Below are 12,788 nucleotides of genomic sequence, written 5' to 3' on the forward strand. Positions count from 1 at the left end.
TACAGAGAGAAAAATAGAGACAGAAAACAAAAGATGACTTCTCTTCACTCCTGACTCATTCACTGTCCAAATGAGCCAGGCGTTTTTTCTGGGTTACCCACACAGGTGCAAGGGATTCAGGCTCCCCAGCTGGGAGCCTGAAAGGAAGTGAGGCAGCTGGGACTCAAACTGGCACTCAAATGAATGCTGGTGGTGTGAGCCAGGGTCTCACCCATTGCACCACAGCAGCATTCCCATGCTGCACATATTCAAAGCACCACACAAACCAAAGGAAATGTTTAGGTACAACCATGCACATCTAAAGCAATCTTCATAGCAGTGCAGATGATAGTAACAAATATCTCAAAACGATCCAACTTTAAATTAATAAATGAAAAAAACCAAACAAAAAAATACAATAAATGACATTTCTGTGATGAATCATACTGGTTTCAAACATTTGTGGAATGTGGAATAATGTGTGAAAACTGCTTGGCTTAAAAATTTCCTATGTTCATAGCAGCACAATCAGTAATTGCAAAAACATGGAAACAACCAAAATGCCCATCAACAGAGGATTGGATAAGAAAGCTATGGTTCATCTACTCCATGGAATACTACTCAGCTATTAAAAAAAACAAAATGCAGTTCTTTGTGGCCAAATGGGCCAAACTGGAAACCATAATGCTAAGGGAAATGAGCCAATCCCAAAAGGTTAAATACCACATGTTTGCCTTAATTTAAGATGATATGATGTTATGTATAACATGTTATGTTATGAATGTTATATGTTGTGTATAAACTAAAATTGAAGTATAGGTGAGGTGGTCACAGAAGGTGGCTGGGAACTCGCATTTACTTTTAACATATTGGTTACTCATTACTATGTCAATTAATTCCATAATGATGTAAATTTTTGCTGATGGTATGTTGGAGCTTTCAATTGACTGGGATGATACTCTGCTGGCTCTGTCTTCAGACCAGAGAGGGTATACCTAAGAAGCCGTTGAACTTGACGGGACAATAAGATACTGGACTCTATGTTTGGTATACGCTTGCAATGGGGAAATCTCAACTGAACTTGAGCTGCGGTTATGCAACAAGGTGGAGGAATCCACCATGGCGGGAGGGTTTGGGGAGGGGTGGGGAGAACCCAAGTATCTATGTAACTGTGTCACATAATACAATGTAATTACTGAAGTTAAATAATAAATAATTAAAAAAAAAAGAATGTTTAAGTTATGATGTACTTTGACCTAGTCGTTTTATTAAGAAAATGTAAACTTCATCTTTATGACTCTGCTATAATTCTTAACTTGCTTATTGCTATACCCAATGGACAGTAGGGACTCAGTAAATAATTAGAAATTAAACAAAAAATAATCTATAAAACATAAAAAAAAAAAAATCACATTTCCATGAACTTACTGCAGACTTCTCATACACATTGACTTTAGTTTTTTTGGACAAAATTGTAGTTATTTTTCAAATCATTTTATTCATGAACTTTTAAAAAAGATTTATTTATTTTTTGAAAAGGCAGATATATAGAGAGAGGAGGACAGACAGAGAGGAACATCTTCGATTCACTCCCTAAGCAGCCGCAACGGCCAGAGTTGCACCAATCCAAACCTGGGGCCTCTTCTGGGTCACCCACACAGGTTAAAATTTGAAGGCTTTGGGCCGTCCTTGACTGTTTTCCCAGGCCACAAGCAGGGAGCTGGATGGGAAGAGGGGCCACCAAGATTAGAAATGGCACCCATATGGGATCCAGGTGGGTTTAAGGTGAGGGCCTTAACTGCTAAACCCCAAAATAAATCAATCTCAACAAAAAGCTTCTGCCCTTCCCTTCAAAGACATGCAAATAAAAGGAATAAACTGAATCAACAATTCATTGCCCACTGTTCATACATACTTAAGAGATGTGTCCAGATGTTGCCTGTCTCTGTGTGTATTCTGAAGCGCTCTTTAAACAGGCCTGGAAGCAAGGCAAGACAAGGAATTTAGACACTAGACTACCACGGTGGGTCCATGGTTTACTTTTTAAAAAACTTTTCAGAATAGTGGAGGGGGTTATCTTCGCCATTTGAGGGTTCATACTGCAAATGCTCATAAAAGTTCCCAGGTCACAAGCTGGAAGCTATATGGGAAGCAGGGCCGTCGGGACATCAGGATTAGAACCGGCACCCATACGGGATCCTTGTATGTGCAAGGGGAGAACTTTAGCCACTAGGCTACTGTGCCGCGTCCCAAATTTGATTTTTGAAGTATGGAACTATTCATTGTCTGTTTTTTGTGCTAATCCTCCTGAAATAGTGATCAACAGAATGGACTGACTCATTATTTTACCTTGCGTGTTATAAATTGTCAGACATTAATAATAATCGAGACTCGACTTGGATCCATGAATGCTAACCTTGGAAAGTGTATCCATGTTCAGATTCTTTTTCATCCCTTGGTCCAATGCAGAGTAGTCTAAATCAATTATAACTTAACTACAAGGACTAAAACATAATAGCCATGGGCTGGCATGGTGATGTGCCATCCCCTTTGGGCACCAGTTCACATCCCAGCTGCTCCACTTTTGAGCCAGTCCTGACTAAAAGGTTAGAGAGAGAAAAATCTTATCCATTTGCTGCCTCACTCCCAAAATGGCTGCCAATACCAGTTTCTGCTCAGATCAAAACCAGGAACTATGAACTCCATCGTGGCCTCCCACGTGTGTGGCCGCCATGTGAGCACTTGGGCCACATGCTGATGCTTTCCCCGATGCATTAGCACAGAGTTGAGTTAGAAATGAAGCAGCTGGGCGCTGTGGCGTGGCCTAGTGACTAAAGTCCTACCTTGAACGCCCCAGGATCCCATATGGGTGCCAGTTCTAATCCCAGCAGCTCCACTTCCCATCCAGCTCCCTGCTTGTGGCCTGGGGAAGCAGTCGAGGACGGCCCAATGCTTTGGGACCCTGCACCCGTGTGGGAGACCCGGAAGAGGTTCCTGGTTCCCGGCTTCGGATTGGCACAGCACCAGCCGTTGTGTTCACTTGGGGAGTGTAACATCAGACAGATGATCTTCCTCTTTGTCTCTCCTCCTCTCTGTATATCTGACTTTGTAATAAAAATAAGTAAATCTTAAAAGAAAAGAAATGAAGCAGCTGGGACTTGGGTTTTGTCTGTAACACCATAACACCAGATCTACATTGCTTATAACCAGGGAGATGAAATCAAAACCTCAATCAGGTATCACGTTACTTCAGTAAAACTGGCCATTATCAAAACCAAAGATGAGGGGTTGGCACTGTAGCACTACCGGTAAGCCACCATCAATATCTTATACCACTTGAGTTCACTTTTCGTCCAACGTTCTGCTAATATATCTGGGAGTGTAGTGGAAAATGACCCCAAGCACGAGGACCCCTGTTACACATGTGGGGATGAGGATGCAGTTCTAGACCACTGACTTCTGTGTAGACACGGATGCTGCAGCTATTTGAAGTATGAACCAGCAGATGGAAGAAATACTCCCTGGAACCCTTGCCCTCCTTTTTAACAAAGATTTATCTAGCTAGCTAGCTGAAAGAGCTACATGAGTGGGGGAGGGAGACACAGAGTTCATGCTGGTTCATTCCCCAAATAGCCCCAATGGCCAGGTCTGGACCAGGCCTAAGCCAAAAGAGTCTGGGTCTCCCATTTGAGTACAAGAGCCCAAAAATAGGGCCATCCTCTCCTGCTCCCCCAGGCTATCAGAACAGAGCTGGATCCAAAGTGGAACTGCCAGGATACACACCACACCCATATGGGACGCAAGCTGTTCCGGGCAACGGCATCACTTAGTGCCAGTCCCCTACTCTGTCTTTACATACTTTTTTTTTAGACAAAAGGGAATACTTGCAGACTGTTCATGAGATACTACATAAAACAGTACAGAGGTTCCTCAAAAACTGGAAACTAGAATTACCATATGATCTAGCAATTCCACTACTGGGAAAATTCCAAAGGGAAATGAAATTCATCCATCAAGCTACCTGCACTCCACAAGAGCCAAGAAATGGAAACAACCTAAGGATCCCTGTACTGATGAATGTCTAAAGAAAATGGGGATGTCAACACGGAAATGTAAGTCAGTCAGAAAAGGATGAGATTTTGTCATTTACAACACATTGACTAAACCATAGGTGATAACATCAAGCAAAGCATGGTAAGATAAACATCACATGATCTCACTCACATGTTGACTTAAAAAAATAGAAATCTCATAAAAGCTAAAAACATAATTGTGCTCACCAAAAGCAGTGGGCCAAGTCAGGAGGGAAGGATGGGCAAAGGTTGGTTCATAGACACTGGAGCATTGCTAGGTGGCAGGAGGTTTTGGGTTCTACCGCACAATAAGGTGACTATAAAATCCTTCTCTCTCACTTGCTCTTTCTCCCTGTAACTCTCCCTTCTAAATAAAATTTTTTCTTTACTAATTACTTGTAAAACTTTACTAAGACAATTCAGAAGACTTCCCCTGCCCTCATTTTACCACAGATTTTTCCCACAGGAAACTGAATGCTAAAGAACTCACTCTGTTTAGGGTCTCTGGTTGGTAATGACTAAACACACAGCATGGAAATGAGAGGACACCGCCATCTTACCTTACAAACAAACTCTTCCATTCTTTCCATAGCATGATGGGCTGGCAGGAGAGGGGACATGCCCAGAAACCCCTCATCTTCATGGGAAACTTCTTCACTGCACTCATGTTCCTCAGAGCTCTGTAAGGAAACCAGAGAAACGGTGACAGAATGAGAATCAAATGATACAATAAACTTTTTTTCCTTTCTGAAGATCATAATTAAACTCTTTTTTTAAAGATTTATTTTTATTGGAAAAACAGGTAGAGCAGAGGAGAGACAAGAAGAAGATTTTCTGTCTGCTGGTTCACTCCCCAAGCAGCTGCAACAGACTAATGGAACACTACAGTACCCAACAATGACCCAAGCATGCCTTTCATAAACTTGCAAACGCAATGCAACTGGGAAAGGACAGCCTTTTTTTGATAAATGATACTGCAGGACCTGAACATAAACAAAAAATGAAAAATCCATAAACAGTTTAAACTCCCACACCAATACTTTGTAAGAAAATTAAAATGGCTCATTCACTTAAAATGTCAAATGAAAAATCATGAAACTTTTACTCAGGGAAAAAAATGAAAAAACCTTCCAGAGGAAACACAAGTGAAATCTTTAGGACCGAGAGGGAGGGTCTGACAAGTGGTCTGACATGACACCAAAAGACCAATAAATGACAAGACAAACTGGTGAAATAGACTTCATGAATATGAGCTCTTCCCACAGACACTGCTAAGTTGAAAAAAGTAAGTTACAGGCTGTGAGACGAATATATGCATGTCACTACGCAACCAGAAATAGAATTTAGACTACACCAAACAAATGGAACAGCACCAAACAACCCAACTAAAAATAGAAAATGGTATGTACAAACACTTTACCAAAGAGGAAAGAATGACAGAAACAACAAAAACAGAAAAGATTACTCAGCTTGGAAATGCACATTAAAACTACAACAGCACAGCACTGCAAACCTCAAAATCACCAAAACAAACGACAAAATGGAAAATGACTTCTGGCATGACAGAATGAAGCAATCCACTTGCTTATCACAAGATAAAATGGTGAAAACTATATTTTAAAAATACATATTTTAATATATATGCGATTAAAAGGGTTTATATAGTTTTCATGTGATATATTATATATATATATATATAAACCCTTTTTAATCACTTAGGGGCTGGCATGGTGTTGTGGCATCCTAATCCTCATCTATCATGCCGGCATCCCATATGGGTATTGGTTCGTGTCCCACCTGCATCAATTCCAAACCAGTTCCCTGCCTGGGAAAGCACCAGAGGATGGCTTAAATCCTTGGGCCTCTGTATCCACTTGGGAGACCAGGAAAAAGCTCTAGGCTCCAGGCTTCAGATCAGCTCAGCTCTGGCATTGCAGCCATTTGGGGAGTGAACCAGCAGACTGAATATCCCTCTTTCTAATCTTCTCTCTACAAAATCTGTCTTTCAAATAAATCAATCTCAGGGTGAGGGGAGAATTTTGGAAAATGATCCTAAGACCCAACAGCAAAACAAGAAACCTCCATTCAAGAATGTTACCACGAAGAGAAGTGCAGGTTCCATGGTCTGACCATGGAGTGCAAGTGTCAAAGCTGAGCCTCCTCAGAGGCTCAGACGGAGCAGTGGACAGCATATCCAGGTGCCCATGGAGGATATGGCAGTCCACCGGAACCTGCAGAGGACACCTTGTACCACTACAGAGGACGGAGGACAGAACACCTCAATCAACTATCCCTCCTCAGGTCTGAGGCATGTGCAATGTTTGGACAGTGTGCTCCAATGCACATGGGGGACAGGGCAGCCAGCTCATCTGGGCCAGATGGGGAATGTCAGAAAATGGAAAGCAGAACAGAACAGACCATTCTCCTGGCCAAGCTTGCAGCAAGTGTCTGGGTCTGTGGATGCACTAAGGTGGACTTGGTCAGGCAGCATATCTGAAAAAGATCTTCTCAACCCTGCTGCAATAAAGCTAACCATGTGTCAGAACTGCCCAAACCACTCAAGCAACACCTTGGGAAGATTCTTCCTCACATCCGGGTCTCTAAGGGTCATCAAAAGGCCATCTCCTATCCCCGGGAGCTGATGTAGTTTGACAGCAAGGAGTGGACCCCTCCCCTCTGACACCTCATTTCCATCAGTGGACAGATAAACAAAACAGAAAATCAGCCAAGAAACAACAAAGCTAATCTACATTATGAACTAAAATAACCTAACTGCTATCTTACAGAACTCATTCCATACCTCCAGAAAACATTCTTTTCATCAGTACATGGAACTTTCTTTAGCTTGGTTCACTGCTAAGCCATAAAGCAAAAGTCTCAATAAATTTTTAAAAGATGAAACCAATCACTTCTCTTTTTTGATCACAATCTAATTCAGTTAGAAATTAACAACTTACAAATCTCTAAAAGATATGTAATCTCACACATGACTTAGCAACATGCTCCTAAGCAAAGAGCCACAGAAGAAATCAAGGAGAATCAAAAGCTTCCTGTAAACAAATGGAGATCACACAATGCATCAGAATTGAAGGGACGCAACAACAGCAGTGCTAACAGGGACATTTACCAGAGTCAGTGCTTATACTAAGAAACTGAAAGACATCAGATAAACGGCATCAAGGTAAAAGATAAACAACACAAACCACAAAATTAGTAGGAGAAAAAAATTAGAATAAACAAAATGGAAAAAATGTAAAAGATCAATGAAGAGCACATTTATTGAAAAATAAGTAACACTGATACACCACTAACCCAAATAAGAAAAAAAAAAAAAAAGAAACAGAGAGAGAGAAGAAGGAAGGAAGGGAGGGATGGATGGAGGGAGGGAGGGAGATGGTCTGAGTTAAAGATGAAAAGATCTAACAGTGGAAACCACAGAAGCAAGAAGAATTATCAGGAATTACAACAGCTAATCAACAATGGAAAAAATGTTGAAGAACCGAGTCATGAAGCTGCAGAAAACCTGAACAGACCCACAAACAAATCACATTACTAAGCAAAAGACTGAATCATGAACAGCTGAAAGACCAGGAAGCGAATATTTCAAGGAATGCAAATTAGAGAAAGGAGAATGCTGGTTTTCATTTGAAGTAGTAAGTGTTGTTAAAGTAACAAAAATTCAAGTTAAAACCAAGGAAGTGGGCAAACATTGTGGCACAGCACATGAAGCTGCCAAATGCTGTACTGGCATCCCATATGAGCACCAGTTCAAATACTTGCTGCTCCATTTTTAAAATAAAAGATTTATTTATTTATTTATTTATTTTTATTGTAAAGTCAGATATATATATATATATATATATATATATATATATATATATAGAGAGAGAGAGAGAGAGAGAGAGAGAGAGAGAGAGAGAGAGAGAGAGAGGAGCAGAGACAGAAAGGAAGATCTTCTGTCCAATGATTTACTCCCTAATTCACTGCAACCACCAGAACTGCGCCAATCCAAAGCAAGGAGCCTGAGGTACTTGCATGTGGATACAGGATTCCAAGGCCTTGGGCCATCCTCGACTACTTTCCCAGGTCACAACCAGGGAGGTGGATGGGAAGCAGGGCTGCTGGGACTAGAACTGGCACTCATATGGGATCCCCGCGTGGTCAAGGGAAGACTTTAGACACTAGGCCACCACGCCATGCCCTCTTGCTCCACTTCTGATCCATCTTCCTGCTACATGTGCCTGGGAAAGCAGTGGAGGATGGCCCCAGTGCCTGACCTCCTGCACTCCTGTGGGAGAACTGTAAGAAGGGGAGCCTCATGGCTTCAGACTGGCCCAGCCCTGCTCCACCTGGAGAGTGAAACGGTGGACAGAACACCTCACTTGGTCTCTCTCATTCTCTTTGTGTAACTGTGCCTCTAAAATCAACAATTTTTTTTTTTTTTTATTTTAAGGGAAGGACGTCGAGAGAGGGAGACCAGCACCATGGCTCAATAGCTAAATCCTCACCTTGAATATGCCAGGATCACATAAGTGGTTCCATTCACAATGTGGCTGCTCAGCGTTCCAGTGCCTTGCTTATGGCCTTGGAAAGCAGTCAATCAATTTATTTTAATCCTGCACCAACATGAGAGACCTGGAAGAGGCTACTAGCCTTGGATCAGCTCAGCTCCAGCTGCTGCAGGCACCTGGGGACTAAAGAAGCTGATGAAAACTGCTCTGGTTGTCTGTCCCTCTCTCTCTAGAACTCTCAATTTTTGAAAAAAAAAAAAACTTGTCTGTATCTTCATCTGGGTAGTGGTTACACAGGCAATGCGTGAAGCATTAATGAACTGTGCATTTAAAATGTGCTTAATGTGCCTCAATTCCACATCACAGTGAAAGGAAAGCAGCAATCTCACAACTACATTTAGGGAACCAGTTCCTTTACAGTACAAACTAAGCTAACGCAACACACTGACCTGCCTTTTATCTGTATTGGAAATGTTCTCAGAAGGAAAAATAAACCATGTTCATGGGGACTCTCAAAACATGCAGAAGATCCCATAAGGGCCAGCACTGCGGTGAAGCAGGTTAAGCCAACTACAAGCGACAGTGGCATTCCAAATGGACACCTGTTGAAATCCCAGCTGCTCAACTTCCAATCCAGCTCCTTGCTAACACACCTGAAAGAGCAATGGAGGATGGCTGAGTGCGTGGGCCCTGCCACCCACAGGGAAATAACAGATGGGAGTTCCTGGCTGCTGGCTTCCATATGGCCCAGCCATAGCCATTGTAGCTACCTGGGAAGTAACTGAGCAACTGAAAAATACCCCCTCCCTCTTTTCTCTGAAACTCTCTCAAACACATAAACAATGTTTAACAACAAAAATACTCCACAAACCCTCAAAGAGAGTTAACTTTTAGCCAGTGCATTTTTTACTCCCCTATGTACCTAAATGAGAGATACTTCTTCTGTAGTCTTCCCTTTTTAACAAAAGGAACCAGGTTTCTCAAGATGGACTGAAAGGTTTCTCAAGATGGACAGTTTGGGCCAAGCGGCGTGGCCTAGCGGCTAAAGTCCTCGCCTTCAATGCGCCGGGATCCCATATGGGCGCTGGTTCTACTCCTAGCAGCTCCACTTCCATCCAGCTCCCTGCTTGTGGCCTGGGAAAGCATTCGAGGACGACCCAAGGATTTGGGACACTGCACCTGCATGGGAAACCTGGAAGAGGTTCCTGGTTCCTGGCTTTGGTTCGGTGCTCATCGGCCCGTTGCGGCTTACTTGGGGAGTGAATCATCGGACAGAAGATCTTCCACTCTGTCTCTCCTCCTCTCTGTATATCTGACTTTGTAATAAAAATAAATCTTTAAAAAAAAAAGATGGACAGTTTGAATGACAATGTTATAAACAGCTGTAAAAGTAGTCTGATCAGGTGATCTCAAAAAGTATCTTCCAAGAGTGTAAACTAACTTACCAACAGATTATACCTAACGCTCATCTGCTCAGAAGGAAACTGCTAGAAGGTCAGAGTTTGCAGATTTCCTTCTTACATTCCGGAGATCAGCAAACTTCAGTAAGAAATGTGAAAAACAAAAGAGGGTCCAGCACTGTGGTATGTTAAGCTAAGCCTCCCACTGCAGTGCCAGCATCTGCTATAGATGCCCACTTGTGTTCTAGCTGCTCCACTTCAAATCCAGCTCCCTGCTTATACACTGGGAAAGCAACAGAGGATGGCCCAAAGCCTTGGACCCCTGCACCCATGTGGGAAACCCTGAAGAAGTTTCTGGCTCCTAGCTTCTGATCAGCTCAGCCTGAACTGCTGCAGCTCTTTGGGGAGTGAACCAGCAAAGCAAGATATCCTTCTCTAACTCTGATTTTCAAATAAAAACAAAATAAATATTTAAAGATATATATTATGTGTTGTATTCACTCTATGTAAGTCAAAACAAACACATTCAGAACAATGACATCTTATAGCAAAATCTAGGATGAAAAGTTGATTTACTGAAATGTCAATATTGAATTCTTAAATATTTATTTTAATGGATTTCTGAAGGAAGACCTATACCTGCCCTTCTAAGTCAACTTTCTCTGCTTCTTAGTATCACAGGTTTTCACCAACTGCTGTAGGTAACTGCAGACACAATGCTTCATTACGGACATCACCATCCAAATGATGGGAAAAAATCCAGAACCACATTTTAGCCTAAGACCACATTTCTGAGAGTTTTTAAATGAAGATTCTGACCTTACACTCATTTTAAATTGTGTTATGCAACGGGCATTTGATATAGTGCTTATCAGAGAGGACATCCACTTTGTGATGCTGTACACGGCTAAAGCCCTGGCTCAATCTCCCAACTATGGCTTCCTGCTAGTGGGAGGTAGCAGCAATGGCTTCCCAAGTAGGCTCCTGGCACCTATTTGGGAGACCTGGACTGAATTCTGGGCTCCCAGCTTGCGGGCACTTGGTGAGTAAACCAATGGATGAGAGGTCCCTCTCTTCAACCCTCCTGAATATTCTCTTAAACTTAAAAATGTATCATTAGACTCCGGGGCAGTGGCCGAATGGCTAAAGTCTCACCTTGAACATGCCTGGATCCCACATGGGCAATGGTTCTAATCCCGTCAGACCTGTTTCACATCCAGCTCCCTGCTTGTGGCCTGGGAAAGCAGTCTAGGATGGCCCAAGGCCTTGGGACCCTGCAGCCACATGGGTTACCTGGAAAAATTTCCTGGCTCCTGGCTTCTGATCAGCTCAGCTCCAGCCATTGTGATCACTTGGGGAGTGAATCATTGGACAGAAGATCCCTCTGTCTCTCTCCTCTGTATATGTGACTTTGCAATAAAAATAAATACATATTTTTTTTAAAAAAAGCATGTATCATTAGGGGCCAGGATTGTGGCATAGCCTATTAAGCTGCTACCTCCAAGACCAGATTCCCATGTCCGCATCAGGTCAAGTAATGGTTGGTCTACTTTCAACCCAACTCTATCTTAGTTCAACTGGGAAAACATAAGAAGATAACACAAGTACTCGAGTCATACACATCAGAGACCAAGATAAATCTCCTGGCTTTGGCAGGGCCCAGTCCTGGCCCTTGAAGCCATATATACAGTGAACCATGGGAATGGAAGGTCTCTCTGCCCATTCTCTCTAACTCTACTTGTTGAATAAAGTCAATCAATCTGTCGGGGGCCAGTGCTGTGGTATAGAGCAGATAAAGATGCCATTTACAATGCTGGCATCCCATCAGTCCCAGCTTCTCTGTGTCCCATCTAGCTCCCTGATAATGTTCCAGGGAAAGCCATGGAGGATGCCCTCGGGCATGGGAAATCCCAATGAAGCTCTTGGCTCCTTGTTTTGGCCTGGACCACTCTTGCCACTGCAACCATTTGGGGAGTGAACCAGCACAAGGAATACCTGTCATTCCCTCAATCTCTGAAAACACTGCCTTTCAAACAAACAAAAAACCAAATATTTAAATAAATTCACAAATCATACAAGTATAATTAAAAATGATTTCCGGTCTCTGAGCGGTAGCCTAGAGGCTAATATCCTCCCCTTGCTTCAGCCGGAATCACATACACACACTAGTTCTACTCCTGGCCACCCCACATCCTATTCAATTCCCTCCTCATGGCCTGAGAAAGCAGTCAAGCACATCCCAAAGTCTTGGGAACCTGTACCTGCATGGGAGACTGGGAAGAATCTCTAGATTTTGGATCAGTGTAGCTCCGGTCTTTGAAGGCACTTACGGAGTGAACCAGTGGATGGAAGATCTTCCTCTCTGTTACTTCTCCTGCTGTATGTCTGACTTTCCAAAAAAATAAATATTAAACCATGTAACACACTAATGTTGACACAAATTTTGGCAAATACCAGTCTAAATTCTCCTCCCTTAGTTGCTGAGCTATTACTCACCCTAAGAGATAATGCTTGCCACAGCCACTAACCTGACTTACAACCACAAGTAAAACTGATTTAAGCCACATAAGACTGCAGAGTAAAGGACTCCTCAAATACATTCCATCTTAAGAAACAGAATAAAAATCACAAGCTCAACACAGAATACTACTCAAAGGTACATTAGAAGATTCATGGGAAATGGAATCAAATCAATTTTTAAATTAATACACTCCTTAAAACTTACTTATTTTTATTGGAAAGAGATCTACAGAGGAGAGACAGAAAATATTCCACTGAGTGGCTCACTCCCCAAACACCAACAACAACTGGATCTGACAATCCGA

General features: G+C 42.4%; 1 long non-coding RNA gene across 1 annotated transcript; it reads right to left on the reverse strand.

Moving 5' to 3' along the window:
- Nucleotides 1–1,897: 1,897 nt before the first annotated feature.
- LOC131483004 (uncharacterized) lies at nucleotides 1,898–9,267 on the reverse strand. Its single transcript, XR_009247480.1, has 3 exons — nucleotides 9,074–9,267; nucleotides 4,613–4,732; nucleotides 1,898–1,957 (listed from the first exon to the last, which is right to left on the reverse strand). It is a non-coding gene; the product is annotated as an uncharacterized LOC131483004 (long non-coding RNA).
- Nucleotides 9,268–12,788: the final 3,521 nt, after the last annotated feature.

Source organism: Ochotona princeps, chromosome 22 (genome assembly GCF_030435755.1).
Source record: "Ochotona princeps isolate mOchPri1 chromosome 22, mOchPri1.hap1, whole genome shotgun sequence".
In the NCBI taxonomy this organism is placed as follows: domain Eukaryota; kingdom Metazoa; phylum Chordata; class Mammalia; order Lagomorpha; family Ochotonidae; genus Ochotona; species Ochotona princeps.